Source organism: Martes martes (genome assembly GCF_963455335.1).
Source record: "Martes martes genome assembly, chromosome: 4".
Lineage (NCBI taxonomy): Eukaryota > Metazoa > Chordata > Mammalia > Carnivora > Mustelidae > Martes > Martes martes.
This window is the reverse complement of record NC_137891.1, coordinates 151,736,108-151,756,836: the sequence shown is the minus strand read 5'-3', so window position 1 is coordinate 151,756,836 and position 20,729 is coordinate 151,736,108. Positions and strand designations below refer to the sequence as shown.

The 20,729-nt window shown below is 35.6% G+C and overlaps 1 protein-coding gene across 2 annotated transcripts in view; it reads right to left on the bottom strand.

Moving 5' to 3' along the window:
- Positions 1-20,729, bottom strand: part of FAF1 (Fas associated factor 1) — a 464,195-nt gene that overhangs the window by 66,362 nt on the left and 377,104 nt on the right. The gene's annotated exons all lie outside the window — the stretch shown is intronic.

Here is a 20,729-nt window from a genome sequence, read left to right as displayed (position 1 = left end):
ACGCTGAAAAGAAAAAAAAAAAAAACTAAAAAAAAAAAAAAACCAAATTAAATCTCTACTATATCCCTTAAAAAAAAAAAAGAATATACTTACTATGATGAACACTCAGTAATGTATAGAATTACTGAATCATTATACTGTATACCTGAAACTAACATAACAATGCATGTGAATTATACTTCAACAACAACAACAATAATAATAATAAACCATTATAGTACCAGCAGAAGGACAGATATTTATTTTTTTAAAATATTTTATTTGTTTATTAGAGAGAGATAGAGAAAGCATGAGAGGAGAGAGGTCAGTGGGAGAAGCAGACTCCCTGCTGAGCAGAGAGCCCGATGCAAGACTCGATCCTGGGATTCCAGGACTATGACCTGAGCTGAAGGCAGTCACTTAACCAACTGAGACACCCAGGTGCCCCAGGACAGATATTTAAACAAATGGAATAGAATACAGATCCCAGAAAAAAACTCAGATACATGATAAATTTATTTTTGACAAGAGTATCAAGACCACTCAAAGGAGAAAGGACAGTCTTTTCAATGAATGGTACTGGGTAAGCTACAAAAGAATGAACTTGGGCCCTTACTTTACATAATAAAAAAAAAACTCAAAATGGATCAAAGACCTACAATTAAGAATTAAAACTATAAAACTTTTATAAGAAAATATAGGTGAAAGTCTTCATGACCTTGGATTAGGCAATGATTTCTTTAGTATGACAATGAAAGCACAGGCAATAAAAAGAAATAAGTAAGTTAGGCACCATCAAAATTAAAAACTTTTGTGCATCGAAAGACACTACCAGGGAGTGAAAATGCAATTCACAGAGTGGAAGAAAACATTTGTGGATCGTATATCTGATAAGAGTTTAATATCTAGAACTCCCACAAGTTAACAAAAACAAAAATGAACAATCTGATTAAAAAATGGGCAAAGGACTTTAAAAGACATTTATCAAAAGAAGATATATAAATGGCCAATAATTACATGTTCATAGCAGCACTATTCACTCTAGTCACTTAAGTGTCTATAATCAGATGAATGGATACACAAAATGTGGTATACAGACACAATGGAATATTATTCAGCCATAATGTAATGTTTCCATTTACATGAGTTACTTAGAGTAGGTAGATTCTTAGAACTGAAAGTAAATCAGAGAGTACTAGGAACTGAAGGGAGCAGAATGGAGAGTTACTGCTTATCAGACTGGCTAGATCATATCACTGGTGAAGAGAAGTGATATGAACAGACATCCCTGCCTTTTTCCTGATTTAAGCAAAAAAACATTCAGCCTTTCAGCAGTAAGTAAAATATTAGCTTGTAGGTTTTTTTTTGTTGTTGTTGTTTTTAATTGATGTTCTTGGGACATCTGGGTGGCTCAGTCGGTTAAGCGTCTGCCTTTGGCTCAGGTCATGATCCCAGGGTCCTGCATCAAGCTCCCTGCTCAGTGGGGAGCCTGCTTCTCCCTCAGCCTGCCACTCCCCCTGCCTGTGCTCACTCACTCTCTCACTCTTGCTCTCTCTCTGACAAATAAATAAATAAAATCTTCAAAAAAATAATAAGAAAAATAGATGTTCTTTATCAGGTTCTACTCTACTCCAATTTTACTGAAAGTTTGTATCAGGAATGGATTAGCTTTTGCCTAATACTTTTTCTACATCCATTGAGATAATCATATGGTGAATCACACTGATTGATTTTCATATCTAAGGCAAGAAAAGGAAATAAAAGACATCTAGAACAAAAAGGAAGATGTACAACTCTATCACAAATAAAATGATTAGAGATATGGAAAATTACATAGATTCTACCAAAAAGCTATTAGAACTAATAAGTGATTTTGGTAAGGTTGCAAGATATAAAATTGATATACAATAAGCAATTACATTTCAATATACTAGCAACAAATGATTAGAACTTACAATTTTAAAAATACCAAAATAGCATAAAGTATTTGAAGTACTTAAGAATAAATTTGACAAAAAGATGTACCCTGAAAATTACAAAATACTGCTGAGAGAAATTAGACCTAAATAAATGGAGAAATATATCATTTTCATGAATTAGAAGAGTCAATATTTTTATAGGTCAAGTTTCTTCAAATGATATACAGATTCAATGCATTCTAATAGAAATACTGGCAGTATTTTTTGCAGAAATTAATAAACTAATTATAAAATTCATATGGCAATGCACAGGACCTAGAATAAGCCAAAATAACTATGAGAAGAAGAGAGTTAGAGGACTTACACTACTTGATTTCAAGACTTACTACAAAGCTGAAGTACTTGTGTGTGGTATTCATATTAAGATAGACAAAAATAACCACTGGAATAAAATGGAGTCCAGACAGAGACCTATGCATATATGATCAACTGATTCTTGAATGCGAAGGCAGTTCAATGGAAAGGATAGTCTTTGCAAAAAAATAGTGGTGGAACTACTGGATATCCATGTCTCCCTCCACCCCTTCTCCCCACCAAAGAACTTTAATCCATACTTCATACTATATATAAAATTTAACTTGAATGGATCACAGACCTTAGTATAAAAATCTAAAGTTAGATTACAGATTAAAAATATAGGAAAAAATAGTGACCTTGAATTAGGCAAATATTTCTTAGATATGACCCAAAAGCAGGACAGATTTAAAAAAATGTAAACTGGACTTCACCAAAATTAAAAACTCTTGTTCTCCTACAGAGAGTTGAAAATGATAATGAAAATTAAGCCACAGACTGAGAGAAAAATCTTTGCAAATTACTTATCAAATAAAGAACTTGTATCTAAAACACATAAAGAACTCAAAATGCAAAAATAACAAATAATCCAATTTAAAAAGTTGGCAAAAATAAAGACATATGGACAGCAAGGAAGCACATGAAAAGCAGCTTGATCTCATTAATCACTAGGGAAATTCAAATTGAACACTACTATATACCTATTAGGATGTCTTAAATTTGAAAAGATTAACCATACCTAGGGTTAACAAGGATGTATAGCACTGGAACTCTCTCTCGTGCACTCACGATAGGAGTGTAAAATGGTGCAGCCACTTTGGAAAACACTACAGCAGTTTCTTAAAAAATTAAGCATATACTTACTATATAATCTAGCCATTTTAGACTTTGGTGATTACCCAAGACAAATGAGAGCACATATAAAAACTTGTATACAACTGTTCATAGCAGCTTTATTTGTAATAGTCTTAAAGTAGGAAAAAAACCAAGTGTCTGCCAACAGGTGAATGGATAAAAAAGTGTGAAAAAATACAAACAGTACTGAAAGCAGCAGTAGGTGCTTTCATTGAACCACTGCTTGTTCAGAGCAGACAGGTACTGGAACCTCTGTCATAACATGATTCCTCTTCATAGGATTTCAGAGTGTGGGAGGCAGTTACCTCGTAAACACAAATAGCCATCATATTACTCAGTGGCTCCTGGAGGGAAGACTAGTCCTATATATTAGTAGCCTATTTTAGGATCCAGAATAGCTAACAGTGAATGAAGCATTAACAATGTTGGAATATTGTTATTTAGTATGGGTGAATATTCAAGCATTCTGTGTGCGTGTGTGTGTGTATGTGTGTGAGAGAGATGAGGTAATCATGAAGAAAAATATAGTGTATTTAAGCTATTTTGTTGTTTAAAAACTTGTCTTTAAAAAGGCATTTATGCAAAATTTTAAAGTGCAATTGTTAAATTATTCTGAAAGGTAGCATTTTTAATATTTCTGAATGGTCATTGCACATTTTGAATACACTGAATGACACATACCATAGTAATTAACTATGTTATTTAAATTCTAGTTACATTAAAAAATTATTAGAACTAAAAGAATAGTAAAATTTCTGTATATATGTATAGTAGAATATTACCAACCAATTAAATGTTTAGAATGAATTATTGATACATACAACAACATGGATGAGTCTCAAATAATTAGGCTAAGTGGAAGAAACCATATTAAAGAGTATTTACTGTATGATACAGTTTTTTATAAAATTTGAGAAGATTCAAACAAATCTATAGTAACAGAAAGATCAGTGGTTGCATGGGACTTGGAAGGTTGGCAGGTAAATGCAGGAGGAAGTGACTGTAAAGGTATATGAGGAAACTTTTGAGAGTGAAGGATATGAATAGGTTCACTATTTTGATTGTAGTAAGAGTTTCATAAGTATAAATATGTCAGAAACTTTCAGGTTATATACTTTTTATAGGTTTAGTTTATTATGTATTAATCATACTCCAATATAGCTTTAGAAAATAAATGATTAATAATACTAAAAATTAATGAATGGATTAAACAGTAGCTCAGACACAGGTGAAAAGAGGATTAATCAAGTGGAAGTAATGTGAGAAAACCAAAATTGCAACACAGAGAGATACAAAGAAATAAAGTATAATAGGGAAGGTAAGAGACACAGAGGATATAATCAGGGTGTCTAATGTGCATCTGCTCGGAATTCTAGAAGAGGGTAATATAGAGAAGGGAGCAATACTCAAAGAGATAACGTTTTTGAATTTTCTAGTATGAAATAATATCAAATGGGTAAGGACCATTTCAAATGGTAACCTCTAATTAGAAACTACTAATCTGAATAAACATATCAATTGGTTGAAGTCACCATAGTCAAAGAGTGGAGCTTTGAATGCCACCTCACCTGAAAAACAGTTCTGATTCTCGATTCTGCTAATCAAATGATAAGACCGTGAATGACTGGGCTGTAGTAACAGAAGTAGTAGTTAAAACCCTGCCAATCAAAGTGTGATTCAATGACAAGCAGCACAGAAAACAACTGGAAGCTTGTCAGAAAGGCAGAATTTTGGGCCCCATCCCAGATTGATGAAAGCAGAACATAAATTTTAGTAAGATCTCCAGGTGATTCTAATGCACAAAGAATGCAAGAGAATTATATACTTAGGTTTCCAGAAAAAGTGGAGGAATACTTTCTAACTCTAGACACATTTGAACAAATCACCTGTCTTAGAGGCTTAGGTATAGATTTTTTTCTTGTGAACCACTTGCTATCTTGGCTTAGTTTCAGGCAATGACTCTGCTGAACATCTACTATAAATAATACACCGGGCCAGGTACTGTGGGAAAGAATGATGTTACACCAGTCCATACATCAAGGAGTGTTTTTAACTTCATGTAAAAGGGTTATTTTATTTATTTATTTATTATTATTATTAATAATAATATTTATTATTATTATTATTAATTAATTATTAATATATTATTTATTATTATTTATTTATTATTGTTATTTTATTTTATTTTTAAGATTTTATTTATTTATTTGACAGAGACACAGCGGAAGAGGGCAAAACAAGCAGGGGGAGTGGGACAGGGAGAAGCAGGCTTTCCGCTGAGCAGGGAGCCTAGATGGGGCTTGATCCGAGGACCCCGGGATCATGACCTGAGCTGAAGGCAGACTCTTAACGACTGAGCCACCCAGGTGCCCCTTTTTGTTGTTATATTAATAGAAATTCTGTGGTTATATACTGCTATTATCAAATTTCTATCATTGAAAGTATAGTGTCAGTAAAAGAATTACCTTTCTAAAATCAAACTCACATTACAACACTCTTCTTTTCTAACTTCCAATGATTTCCCCACGCCTTCAGGATAAAGCACAAATTCTTAGCACAGCTGCCCTCACACACTTTATCAGCTTCATTGCCCATTTCTCTCTTCCACATATCCTATGTTCTAGCTATACAGAACTCCGAATAGACCAGGCTTTTGCATGCCTCCCTGCCTTTAAACATCCCTTTTTATTTATTTATTTTAATTTAAAACAATTTTTAATGTTTTTTTTTTAGTGTTCCAAGATTCATTGTTTATGTATCACACCCAGGGCTCCATGCAATATATGCCCTCCTTAATACCCGCCACCAGGCTCACCCATCCCCCCACCTCCTCCCCTCTAAAACTCTCAGATACAGATGTAGTGAAAAGAAGGGCCATAAGTACCCCAATATTCATAGCAGCAATGTCCACAATCACTAAACTGTGGAAAGAGCCAAGATGCCCTTCAACAGAAGAATGGATAGATTAGATGTGGTCCATATATACAATGGAATATTACTCAGCCATCAGAAAGGATGAATATGAAACTTTTGTATCAACATGGATGGAACTGGAGGAGATTACGCTGAGTGAAATAAGTCAAGCAGAGAAAGTCAATTATCATACAGTTTCATTTATTTGGAACATAAGGAATAACATGGAGGACATTAGGAGAAGGAAAGGAAAAGTGAATTGGGGGATACAGGAGGGGGAGATGAACCATGAGAGACTGTGGACTTTGATAAACATCCTTTATCCTTGGCCTGGAATACTCTTCTCCTTCATACTTTCAGGCCCACCTTAAGTATCCATTAAGTATCCAGGCAGACACAGGTACTCCTTCCACCACCACCCCTGGGTAGAATGGCTTCACTTTTGTGTTCTATTCACACCATAGTATTATAGTTATATATTTACATATTTGTCTCTCCCATGACTGAGAATTTAGAGGGCAAAGATAGTGTTTTATTAATCTCTGATTTTTTCCAGCATACATTAACTCTACCAAGTTGGCACTTGGTGGATAATAATAGTAGTTAATGTTTAGTGAATGCTTACTGTATGCCAGGCACTTTTCTAATTAGTTTGTGTATTATTATATTATTTCATCCTCATGTATATTGAGGGAAGGAAGAAAGAAAGGAGACAATTATATATTTAAGAAGAAAGAAAGGGAAAGGGAGCTAAAGTACCTGCTCTAGAAACTATCATGGATCTCAGAAGTGTCAACAGCCTTTGCAAGCTAAATGATCTTGTTTAACTTTCCTTTTGCTTGCATTAGTTATTATTACCTTATCTTGGGTTCTGATATTTAAAAGATGGTTAGAAGCCTTCAGAGAGATGATAATAGGCAAGAATGGGAGTAAGAAATATAGCTCTACTGAGAAAAATGGTCCTCTTGTGTAGGGTGCTAGATTATACCAGGGCTACCCTTTGTAATATAATCTGTATGAACAACAAGTTTCTTTTCAGGGGACTCTTCATGCTGATGACTGGGCACAGTACCTGGCACAGAGCAGTTATTCAGCAAATGCAGACTGACCTGAACTGGGAGGACAATTAACTGACTCTTTCAAGTCATAAAAACAGATAAGCCAGTCCCTGGCAATTCTGTAGATTCAGTGATCTCAAAAAGTAAAATAATTCAAATATATAATAATTTAAAGTGAAGTTTTACATAACCTGCCACTGAAGCCAAATTGAACATTTTACTTTCTAAGTAAGTACCTGGTTAGTATGAGAACCAAGAAAGGAGAGAATTTAATAATTAAATTATTCTAAGGGGACAAATTCATTAGGAACCAGAAGGATGTAAGAATGTGCCTCAATTTCTTCCTCAATGTTTGGGAGGTGAAAGTCTTTTTTTTTTAAAAACCTTTTTTTTAACCTTCATCTTATGATTTAATTGGAACAGAACTGGAGTTTAGATATTTAAGATTCTATTTCCAAAAATTTCTTAGGCCATATTCTGATAATCTTGTTTACAAAATAGGATTTTAAAACAGTATCTCCTATTTTTAAAGTATCAGAACTAGACATTTCTCTAAAGAATATATACAAATGGCCAGAAGCACATGAAAAGATGTCAGCATCATTACTCATTAGCAAAATTCATATCAAAGCCATAATGAGATACCACCTCACATCCACTAGGATAGCTATTATTTAAAAAGGGGGGTGTGGAAGGGTGGGAAAAAGAACAATCCAAATGTCCATTAGCAGATGAATGGATAAACAAAATGTGGCATATCCATATAATGAAATATTATTCAGCCATTAAAAAAAAACCAAACCTGAAGTACTGACATATGCCACAGTGTAGAGGAATCTAAGTAAAAGAAGCCAGACAAGGGGCGCCTGGGTGGCTCAGTGGTTTAAAGCCTCTGCCTTCGGCTTGGGTCATGATCCCAGGGTCCTGGGATGGAGCCCCATATCAGGTTCTCTGCTCAGCAGGGAGCCTGCTTCCTCCTCTCTCTCTCTCTCTGCCTACTTGTGATCTCTGTCTGTCAAATAAATAAATAAAATCTTAAAAAAAAAAAAAAGCCAGACCAAAAAAATCATGTATTGTGTGATTCCATTTGTATGAAATATCTAGAATAGGCAAATCCATAGAGACAGAAAGTAGAATGGTGGCTGCCAGGGGATTTGGAGTAATGAAGATGTTTCAGAACTAGAAGGAGGCTGCACAATACTGTGAATGTACAAAATGCCACTGAATAGTACACTTTAATATGGTTAATTTTAGGGTGCCTACCTGGCTCAGTCAGTAGAGCATGTGACTCTTGATCTCAGGGTTGTGAGTTTGAGCCCCATGTTGGGTGTAGAGATGACTTAAATAAATAAAACTTTTTAAAAAAGTTAAAAAAAAATAAAATGGGGGGCACCTGGGTGGCTCAGTTGGTTAAGCGACTGCCTTTGGCTCTGGTCATGATCCTGGAGTCCCAGGATCGAGTCCCACACTGGGCTCCCTGCTTGGCAGGGAGTCTGCTTCTCCCTCTGACCCTCCCCCTTCTCATGTTCTCTCTCTCAAATAAATAAATAAAGTCTTTAAAAAAATAATAAAATGGTTAATTTTATTACGTGAATGTTGCCTCAGAAACCCTCAAGTATCAAAATTACAGAGGAAAGTTATATGAGCTATTGTCTTGATAGCCAACAGAGGCAAGAACTAAACAATGACAAAGTGGAAAAAAAGAGAGGAATATTTTTTACTTTTCTCCACCTGCAGTATAAATGATGAAAGCATTGCTTGAAAAGATGCGTTAAATTGGTATTCAAAAGAAGTGCCGCCTGATAGCATTGGTTTCATGGTGTACTGCAGCCAAGACATTCATTTTCCAAACCAAACAACTTGGATTGTAGTCCCCATTCCATCCTGATGACAGAATAGTACATGGAAAAGGTCACAGGCTTAAAACACAGACTTGGTTTGAATTCTAGGTTTGCCACTTAAATTTCTATGTCCTTGGGTAAGTTCCTTGACCTCTTTTAACACTGATCAATGGTATCTCTAAAATGGGAGCAATATCTCCCATAAGCTAGATGATGGAAAGGATGAGATGAAATGATGAATATGTATCACCTAGTATAGTATCTGGGACTGCAGTGGGCATTTGATAAATGTTATCCTAATCATCATCATCACTATCACTCTAATAATATCAATCCTCTTCCTTCTAATAACTAGATGTATAACCTCAGTCCAAACAGTTGAATTTCTCTGAGTTACTTCTTTTTTTTTTTTTTTAAGATTCTTTTTTTTTTATTTGACAGAGAGAGAGAGTAGGAACATGAGCAGGGGGAGTGGGAGAGGGAGAAGCAGGCTTCCCGCCAAGCAGGGAGCCCAAAGCGGGGCTCGATTCCAAGACCCTAGGACCATGACCTGAGCCTAAGGCAGATATGTAATGACCGAGCCACCCAGTGTCCCTCTCTGAGTTACTTCTAAGGACTGACTGGGGAGGACCTGGGGCAAATCATTACTCATTAACAGCATCATTTTTCTGTGGGTAGACTGGCAGTGGTAGGGGAGGAAAAGCAGGGAAATGTTCATGAGCAATTATATGAATACAAGCTTCAGGTCTCTGAACCACTTTTCCATTGTTCCCTGGCTGACTACTATACCTCATCCAAGTCACTGCCTATGTACCAGGGCTCTGACAAGTGTCCCAGTGCCAAAAATAAGAACATGAGTGGTCCTAAGCATGAGTTATGCACCATATGTAATTTAGAATGAAAGCTTATACTAAACTATAAAGTAAATTTCAGAAGTCTTACAAAATTCTGATTTTTCTCAAGACCACTTTGATTTTTCTGAAAAGCCAAATTTCAAAAAGATACCCCTCAATTTTTCCTTTCTGTTTATTTGGTGAACTGACTTTGCTTATTCCGTAACTGTTTAGTCTGCCTTTAGACAATGACATTCTAAGTTGCAGGTTGTAGGAGCTACTAGTGGAGGGAGGTTCTTTAACCTAAGGGCTCACAGCAAGCCCCTAAGTTTGCTCGACTTTTGGGTGACCTAGAGAGAGGAACAGATGGTGGGACATGGCTCTGAAACATACAAAGATTACAGACTGGAAGGAATTATCATTTTGTTAATGAAATCAGGAATGACTTAGAAGGCCTGATCGACTCCATGATAAGACTGAATTCTTTTAAAAAAGAAAAAAAAAATGAATTCCTTGGCCCGAGGCCCAATTTATCACTGTGGTTTCCATTCTGTAAAAAACTCTCATTTCCTTGTTAATCAAAGCTACCATTAACTAAGTATTTGGAAAGGAAAATGTAATAAGTATTAATGACTATCCCCCACCTATATTTTACCTAAGACTTTTAATCCTTTAAAGTCTTAAATTCCAAAGTTTAAAAAGCACTTTCACTAAGACACTTTCACATGTGATACTCACAATAATTAGGTTAGCCAGGAAGGGACTTTTATCCCCATTTAGAGATGAGGAAACTGAGACTAAGAAAGTTTAAGTGATTTTCCCAGGGTCACAGAGCTTATTAGAATGTAGGCCACCTGGTACCTCATCTATAGCTTTTTTTTGCCATTTCATTTCTCTTCAATTTCCATGCTTAATGTGCTTCTTCCCTCTAAATTTTCTTGCTTCCAAATACTACAAATACAGTAGTCCTTCAATTGGTGTAGGAGATAGTCATGGAATGATTTTCCTGGGAATAAACTGTTTACCCTTGCTGAATGAACTGAATAACAAGAAAAGCAAATATAGGTTTAACTTATTTTATTACCAACGTACTCTTCATAGAGAAGAGCAAGATAGAAAGAGATGGATATATACCTCCAGCCTTGTATTATCCTATCTTGTAGAGTTGTCATTATCTACTCACATGTTTATTTCTCTCTTCAGACCATAAGCAAACTGAAGAGACTTTTTCTTATTATTTCTGTATCCCTAGTCACAAACAGTGCCTGGTACTTTGTAGATCCTTAAAAACTGAACAGTGAATGAGCATTTGGCTCCACAAACATTTGCATTATAAGTTTGAATTTTTAAACTGATTTGCCCATAAAATCGTTAATGAACTGCTCTTGCTCAAAAACAGTGAAAAAAGGATTATGGCAAACCTGACACTCAACATTCTTTCAGGTTACATTTTTCAAAGAATAGGTTTGGTACCTATTACATCAAGGACTGTCTAAATGTTAGACGAACTGGTTATTTTTTAAACTTTAATTACCCAAAGTTTTAAACAGAGAAATTTTAAAATAGTCCATTGTAGGACCATGAAAGCAGAGAGCTGAATTTACAGGTAGCAAGTAATTTCTAAGTCCTGAGTTGAGACGGTCTTGCTAGAATGTAAGTCTCTGGAATTTCCGGTGGAGATGTTTAGAAAAGATTCTTTTTCATCTGGATAGAAGCAGTATGTGGGAGTGAGTTGAAAAGCTGGATTTAAGACTGGTTTGCTAATTTCTTCAGTGGCAGGATTTCAAATGATGGACTGCCATCTCAGTGTTTGCTTTAGAGGAAGTGGGCTAACTTGTGAGAGTTTATATGTTAAGGCTAAATCAATCCAGAGAGAATCTACATATCTGTTTGGTAATCTAGAATGAAACCTGCACATTCTCCAAGCATAATGCCTTAGTTCAGACTCTTGTCATCTCTTGCTTACACTATGGCATTAGCCTTGTAACAGGTACCCTGATTTCTTGTTCTTCCCCATAAAGTTCATCATTTACTCATTCATTCATTCATTTACACATTTATAAAATAGTTATGTATACCTACTATATGTTGGGCTTTGTGTTAGGAACTAGATATGAGAAGATGAGTAAGGCAGAGTTTTTTTCTTTCACTAGATGTGGGGGATAGATGTATAAACTTGGAAATGAAGGCAATATATATGAGGGCTTATTGTGAATTAGTAATTTTACATATGCTGTTTCTTTTCACTCACACAATGGGATATTACTATTTCCACTCAACATACGGGGAAATTGAGACTCAAACTGGCTATATAATCTGCCAGTGGTAGAGTCTGCAAGGGACTGAGTCAGGTTTTATACTTAGGGTCTGTTTCTAAAGGCTATGTTCTTTTCACCAAACCAATGGTTCTCAAATTTTAAAATATACAAGAATCTCTTTGTTATATAGGAAACTTGTGAAAACACAGATTCTCCGGTCCATCTGCAGAGATTCTGATTCAGTAGGTCTAGCATACCAGCTCAAAAATCTGTAGTTTTAACAATTATGTGCTCAATGGACCACACTTTGAAAAGCACTATACCTCAAAAATAAAACAAAATAACAGATAGATTATTACATCAAGATAAGTACTATCATAAAGATGCCAACAAAGTGAAGAGCAAATAGCATAGTCATCTAAATTAGTTCCATAAATTATGTAAATTAATAAATTATATAAATTATAACTCTAATCATGTCAACTCCTGCTGAAAAGAAATGATAAAGACTCCACAGCCCACAGTTTAAGGTTCAAATTCTATAGCAGAGCACAGAAGTACCTTCAACAGGTGGCCCTAATGCACATTTTCAGCCTCTTCTCTCCTCCCTTCCCTCTACCACCCCCTCCTTCTTGCCTTATTAAATTACTTCTCATTTTCCTCATGTCCCAAGCCATTTCACAATCCCAAGATGTATCACATTTCCACATTTTTAAATGTACTTCCTCCTTAGTCCAAATAATTACTTCCTACTCATTACTCCAAACTCAGTTTATATTATTACAGAAAATGTTTCATAAGTACTTATTAGATGCCAGGTACTACTCTAAGCACTTTACATGTATCAATGGATTTAATTCCACCAAGTACCTACTAACTGAGGAAATTGAGGCACAGAGATTAAGGGATTTTTCTCAATGTTATACAGCTGCTAAGTGGCAGACCTAGGATTTGAATTCAGGTACTATGGCACCATAAACTCTTAATTACTAATTTATAATTGCCTCTCATGAGATAATGAGCTATTTATTCTCAGGCAAGGACTTTCTTTCAGTTACCCAGGGCCCAATTCAAACCATGTTTCTCTTCAGATTCTTTTAATCTACTCTTACCTCTTAATCTTCTGAATGAACTTTCTTCCGTTCCACTTGTATATGGAATATGTCTCCCTGTTTTGAATTTACTTGTTCTCAAATTGTTTCAGGTACTGAGGTTTCATTTTTAGAGGTAAGTTGCAAGCTCTCTGAGGGTAGAAACTGTGTCTCCCAGTGTAGTCTGGTACATGGCAGGCACTGAAAGAATTTTTGTTGTACTAAAGTGGAGAGCAAGCATTTTACCAGTTAACCTATGTTCAGTGATTAAACAGAAAGCATATGAATGGGGAATCGGTAGTTCCTCCAAAATGGAATGAGGGAGGGAGGGGGCAGGTATATTAGTTCCTTTTTTTGACATAAGGCTGTCATCATGAAAGGGCTCTTAGGCTCCATGGTTGGCTAGTCCTGACTTTCAAAGAGAAATTCTGTAGTTCAGCCACTAAGTATATAGTAATTAGATAGCTACAGCTATACATTTACATTGGTATTTGGGTTTAAAAACTATACAGAAGTTTTCACCCCCTTCCCAGATAAGAGATATTCACAAACACTTTGGGTTGCTTGCAAAGCTGAATTTTTCTATTGCTCGGCATGAATAAACTAGTTCAGGACTACAAAGTGTGTGTTCTCTGTCTCAGTTACACCTGGAACATATGCAGTGAATAGATTGCATTACTGTAAATACAGTTATTTTAGTTCATCTTTTCCTCAGGGTAAATGCTCTTTACAAAGCTAAAGTAGTAAAATCAAACATATACATACGCATATAAGAACTTTATGAAAAAGGATTTAAGGAATCATTTTTTCCTAGCAAAAGTACATGGGATAATTAATTTTATTTTATTTTAAAGATTTATTTTATTTATTTGAGAGAGAGAGAGAATGCACAAGCAAGGGGAGTGGGAGAGGCAGAGGGAGAGAAATCCCCAAGCAGATTCCCTGCTGAGCATGGAGACCTATTTGGGGCTTGATTCCAGGACACTGAGATCATGACATGTGCTGAAATCAAGAGCCAGACACCCAAATGACTGAGCCACCCAGGCGCCCCACAGGATAATTTATTTTAAAAGGAAAATGTGTAAATTGGTGCAGCCAATGGAAAACAGTATGGAGGTTTCTCAAAAAATTAAAGACAGAACTACCATATGATTCAGCAATTCCACTTCTAGGTATTTATCTGAAGAAAACAAAATACTAACTCAAAATCACTTATGCACCTCCATGTTCAGTGCAGCATTGTTTACAATAGCCAAGATATAGAAACAACTTAAGTGTCTATTGATGAATGAATGGAAAAAGAAAATGGAATATAAATATACAACAGAATACTACTCAGCCATAAAAAGGAATGAAATCTTGCCATTTGTGACAACACTGATAGACCCTGAGGGCATTATGCTAAGTGAAATAAGTCAGACAGAGACAAATATTGTATGATCTCACTTATATGTGTAATCTAAACAAACAAACAAAGCTCATACATACAGAGAAAAGATTGGGGGCTGCCAGAGCTTGGGTTGGTTGATATGGGTACAAGTGGTCAAAAGGTACAAATTTCTAGTTATAAAATAAGTAAGTCATGGGAATATAATATACAGCATAGCAACTATAGTTAATAATACTATACTGTATACATTAAAGTTACTAAGAGAGTAAATCCTGAAAGTTATCATCACAAAAAAATTCTATAATTATGTATGGTGAAGTACATTAACTAGACTTATTGTGGTGATCATTTCACAATATATAGGTACACTGAACCATTATGCTCTACAACTAAAACTAACATAATGTTGTATATCAATTATATCTCAATTTTAAAAAGGAAAATGTCATTTAAAAACAAAAGGCAACAATTTCAAATCATTTGAAAATCTTTCCCTCAACCCTCATATACCTACTGGATGTCCCATTATATGAGAAATATTTAATTTCAATTAAGAGAAAATAACTTTAAAAGAGGAAAAATAACCACAAAAGGCCTGATTCTGTAAGTGATTTTAGGAAAATTTCTATTAACTTAAATTTCTTCAATAGTAGAATGAAATTAAGATTAAATGATTTCTAAAGTTCCTTTCAGCTCAGCCTAAAGTAGGAATAACAGCAATAGATAACACTTATTTATATACTTCTTACTAAATACTAGGTACTACTATCTGCTTTAAGTGTTTTATCTTAATTTTCCAAACATGAATATCAGGTACTTTACTTAAGATTTTTTTTTAAGTTTACTTGAGAGAGGGAGAGAGCACAAGCAGAGGGAGAAGCATGCTCCCCACTGAGCAGGGAGCCTGATTGCAGGGCTTGTCCCAGGACCCTGGGATCATGAAGTGCACTTTAAGCAAACTCTTCAGGTAACAGTGATGCTGGTAGCCACTGTACCATAATTTGAGAAAGGCTCGGCTTATATGTGTAATCTAAACAAACTCCATTAAACTCCCACTAAAACTCCAATGGCTGTAGTTTATATTGGTAAAGTTAGTGCAATCCCAACTGCTGTGTATAAAGTAAGATTCTCCTCCCACCCCCAATTTATATCTGGCCTGGGGGAGTCAATTAATGCTCTGTGCCAGTTTCCTTTTCTATAAAACAGGTATAATAATACCTATATGACCTGTGCTGAAACAAGAATTTATAGAAGGAATGCAAACGACCCTGGTCCTATGTCTAAGAGTAGGGATTCAATAAATGTTAGCTATTATCATAGGCATGCAAATAACATTAGTAATACAATAAAAAAAAAGAACAATAAAAGAACTATAAACTTTTGCTGAAGCCCATTTTATAGATAATGCTATGGGCTGTTTATTTTCCTTGCTTTTTATTCTATTTTTTTAAGTAAACACATTACAGAATGATTATTTTTGGTATACAGTTCTATCAATTTTAACACATGTATAAATTCACATAACCACCACCAAAATAGAATACAGAACAGTTTCATCCCCCCAAAAATCCCTGGTGCTATTTCCTTTGTAGTCATATTATCTTCTGAGTCCCAACTCCTAGAAACCACTGATTGGTTCCCCATTCCTATAGCTTTTATCTTTTCAAAAATATCATACAATGCAACTATATAGCATGCAACCTTTAAAGACTGACTTCTTTTACTAAGCATAACGCCTCTGTAATACATTCAAGTTGTTGTACATAGCAATAGTCTGTTCCTTTTTATTGTAGAGTAGTATTCTACTGTATGGATGTAACACAGTATATTTATCCATTTACCCACTGAAGGTGAATGAAAGGATCATGAAGGGCACTTGAATTGTTTCCAACTTTGGCAATTATGAATAGAGATTTTATGAACATTCAGGCAAAAGTTTTGGTGTGAACCTAAGTTTTCGCTTTTCTAGAGTTAATACCGAGGCCTGAGGTTGCTTGGTTGTGTGTTAAGTGTATGGTCAGCTTTCTGAGGGAAGGTCAGACTTTTTTCTGAGTGGCTGAACCATTTTGTATTCCCATCAGCAAAAGACTAGGAGTTCACATTGTTCTCCGTCAGGCATCTTAGTGTTCTCTCTTCTAACTCAAGGGTAATAAGCATCCCTAGTCTATGTCTCCAAAGCTGTGCAAAGCTGTGATGAATATTTTAGTATACAAGCAGTGACTGACTTCAATAAAGCAACACTGCATGGCTGAGAATTCCAAAGGCAAATTCTCTATTAAAATAGTTTTCTCTAGTCTGCTAAAATTTTCTCCAGGATGTTTCCCTATATATGTCCAGACACTGAAACATATATACACAAACACACGTATACCGCTAAGAGTAACAAAACTTTCTAAATGTGGAGAATCATTTTTTCTTTGCCTTAACTTTGTTTGGTATACTCTAGGGTAAAAATGGTCTTCAAAGATGAGTATTAATAGGAAATGCGATGAATATGGTTATCATTGAATTGAAATATCTAATCTGAAATTAGAATCTTTCTGCCTAATTACCCAAGTAGTCCTCAATTATATATTAATTATAAAAAGTGCCTCCTTTGGCTGATGAGATAATCTTTCAAACTAGCCATCTATTGTAAAAGCATCCTTTTTTCTTCTAGAAGACACTTCTTCACAAGTCTACCTGCTATAATGTTGCTAAATTTTAAAGTTTCAGTTTAAAAGAATTTTTCCTAGTGAGGCAATTCTAATTCTGATAGGCAGAATTCTAATTCTGATAGGCAGATTTAACAATCTCCATATACCTGCATCATGGGAATTATATCATTATAGTGGAATCCTTTGTTTGCAAGTCACTGAACATCCAAGGACTGTGTTATCCTTACAACCACTAGTGCTTAGCACAGTGTGGGCATGTAGCAGGTCCTTAATAAAAATGTGTTGGTTTAGGGACCAAAGAAATGAATTAATGGTGGTTTACCTGGTGACCATCTATGTATCATCCTTTAAGACATAAATGTTTCCTCCTCTAAGAAGTCTTCTTTGTGTCACCTCTGTATCCTGTACTTAATGCCATTGTTAATGTTTTCAGAGTATACTGCAATTACCTGTTTGCTGGAATGACAGGTTATTAGATATATTGCCCGGTGGGAAAGAAAAATTCACAAGGAATATGCCTGTCTCAAAAGATAAGGATTTAGGTAGTGTGATATTTAAGACAGGAAAAGTTTCTTCTGAGCCTTTTTAAAGGATTTGTCATAAGAGAGTTTTAGTTAACATTTTCTTTGGAGGCCTGTCAGGTTTATTACCTTGAGAAGGTCTCAATAGCCACTTGAGAACACTTAAGAAAAAGTAAAAGGTTTTAATTTTTATTTGGAGAACACTAAATTTAAAACAATTGTAAATAAAATACAATAACTAGATATATTCCCCCCCAAAACTAGCTAATATTGTATAACTAGAAAAATAAACCTACTTTGTTGGACTCTACTTCTACTAAAAACAAAAAGTGGACAGGTTGGGTCAGCCGTTAAACAATGAGTGCCTTTAGAGTAATAAATGTTGACAGTCCAAATCAAAAAAGAATGCATTACTGAGATATCATCAATTGTGCTCTGTCATTACAAGGCAGCTCCACCCAGTCTAAGCTTGTCAAAAAGTGTTACTGTAATCCATGAAGAAGCCTCTACCTCAGGCAAAGGAAGGAAAAAATGTGAAGGGCTGGTTCAGTACAGGTGTGTTAAATTGTAATGCCAATGTTGAGTCATAAATCTCTTTACATTAGTTTCATATAAGACAAATTATTAACTTCCACTCTGAGGTGTCAAGCATGGCTGAACAAATCTATCAGCAGGCACTTTAAGAGCAACAAATGTAAATAAATAGGGTGTGGATATAACTTTTTAACAGTGAGCATTATTCAATGCACAAGAGTAGACAGTTATGACAAACTTTCTTATTCTGCTCAAGCAAAAATGGTATTTGGGAATCTAGAAATGTCTGATCTACTCTTCAGGTCAGCCCACTGTGATTCACCTAATCTTGATAAGGGCACTGCTTCATTCATCCTACAAATCTTTATATCTTTTATTATTATTATGTTCAATTAGCCAACATACAGTACATCATTAGTTTCTGATGTAGTGTTCAACAATTCATTAGTTGTATATAACGCTCAGTGCTCACCCAGTGTTCATTTATCCTACAAATCTTTAATGTAAATGTAACTCAGCTTTACAGGGGATCATGATGTAGGAAAAGCATGTAAGTATGTATTCTGGTTTTGACACAGTTATGTGACTTTGGGCAAACTGTTTGTAAGTACTATATGCCTCAGTTTTCTCATCAATAAAATGGGAATAACAACTATTTCACAAGGTTATCCTGAAAACCAAAAATGATTATTTGCAGGAAGTATCTAACATAGTGCTTGGCACTAGCAGACACTCAACGCATTCTTGCTCTTTTTTTTTTTAAAATTTTTTATTTATTTTCAGCGTAACAGTATTCATTGTTTTTTCACCACACCCAGTGCTCCATGCAATCTGTGCCCTCCCTAATACCCACCACCTGGTTCCTCTGACCTCCCACCCCCCACCCCTTCAAAACTCTCAGGTTGTTTTTCAGAGTCCATAGTCTGTCATGGTTCACCTCCCCTTCCAATTTCCCTCAACTCCCTTCTCCTCTCCATCTACCCTTGTCCTCCATGTTATTTGTTATGCTCCACAAATAAGTGAAACCATATGATAATTGACTCTCTCTGCTTGACTTATTTCACTCAGCATAATCTCTTCCAGTCCGTCCATGTTGATACAAAAGTTGGGTATTCGTCCTTTCTGATGGAGGCATAATACTCCATAGTGTATATGGACCACATCTTCCTTATCCATTCGTCCATTGAAGGACATCTTGGTTCTTTCCACAGTTTGGCGACCGTGGCCATCGCTGCTATGAACATTGGGGTACAGATGGCCCTTCTTTTCACTACATCTGTATCTTTGGGGTAAATACCCAGTAGTGCAATTGCAGAGTCATAGGGAAGCTCTATTTTTAATTTCTTAAGGAATCTCCACACTGTTCTCCAAAGTGGCTGCACCAACTTGCATTCCCACCAACAGTGTAAGAGGGTTCCCCTTTCTCCACATCCTCTCCAACACACGTTGTTTCCTGTCTTGCTAATTTTGGCCATTCTAACTGGTCTAAGGTGGTATCTCAATGTGGTTTTGATTTGAATCTCCCTGATGGCTAGTGATGATGAACATTTTTTCATGTGTCTGATAGCCATTTGTATGTCTTCACTGGAGGAGTGTCTGTTCATATCTTCTGCCCATTTTTTTAATGTGATTGTCTGTTTTGTGTGTGTTGAGTTTGAGGAGTTCTTTATAGATCCTAGATATCAACCTTTTGTCTGTACTGTCATTTGCAAATATCTTCTCCCATTCTGTGGGTTGCCTGTTTGTTTTGTTGACTGTTTCCTTTGCTGTGCAGAAGCTTTTGATCTTGATGAAGTCCCAAAAGTTCATTTTCGCTTTTGTTTCCTTCGCCTTTGGAGACATACCTTGAAAGAAGTTGCTGTGGCTGATATCAAAGAGGTTACTGCCTATGTTCTCCTCTAGGATTCTGATGGATTCCTGTCTCACGTTGAGGTCTTTTATCCATTTTGAGTTTTTCTTTGTGTATGGTGTAAGAGAATGGTCGAGTTTCATTCTTCTACATATAGCTGTCCAGTTTTCCCAGCACCATCTATTGAAGAGACTGTCTTTTTTCCACTGTATATTTTTTCTGTTTTGTCGAAGATTATTTGACCATAGAGTTGAGGGTCCATATCTGGGCTCTCTACTCTGTTCCACTGGTCTATGTGTCTGTTTTTATGCTAGTACCATGCTGTCTTGGTGATCACAGCTTTGTAGTAAAGCTTGAAATCAGGTAACGTGATGCCCCCAGTTTTGTTTTTCTTTTTCAACATTTCCTCAGCAATTCGGGGTCTCTTCTGATTCCATACAAATTTTAGGATTATTTGCTCCAGCTCTTTGAAAAATACCGGTGGAATTTTGATCAGAATGGCATTAAAGGTATAGATTACTCTGGCAGTATAGACATTTTAACAATGTTTATTTTTCCGATCCAAGAGCATGCAATGGTCTTCCATCTTTTTGTGTCTTCTTCAATTTCTTTCATGAGTGTTCTGTAGTTCCTTGAGTACAGATCATTTACCTCTTTGGTTAGGTTTATTCCAAGGT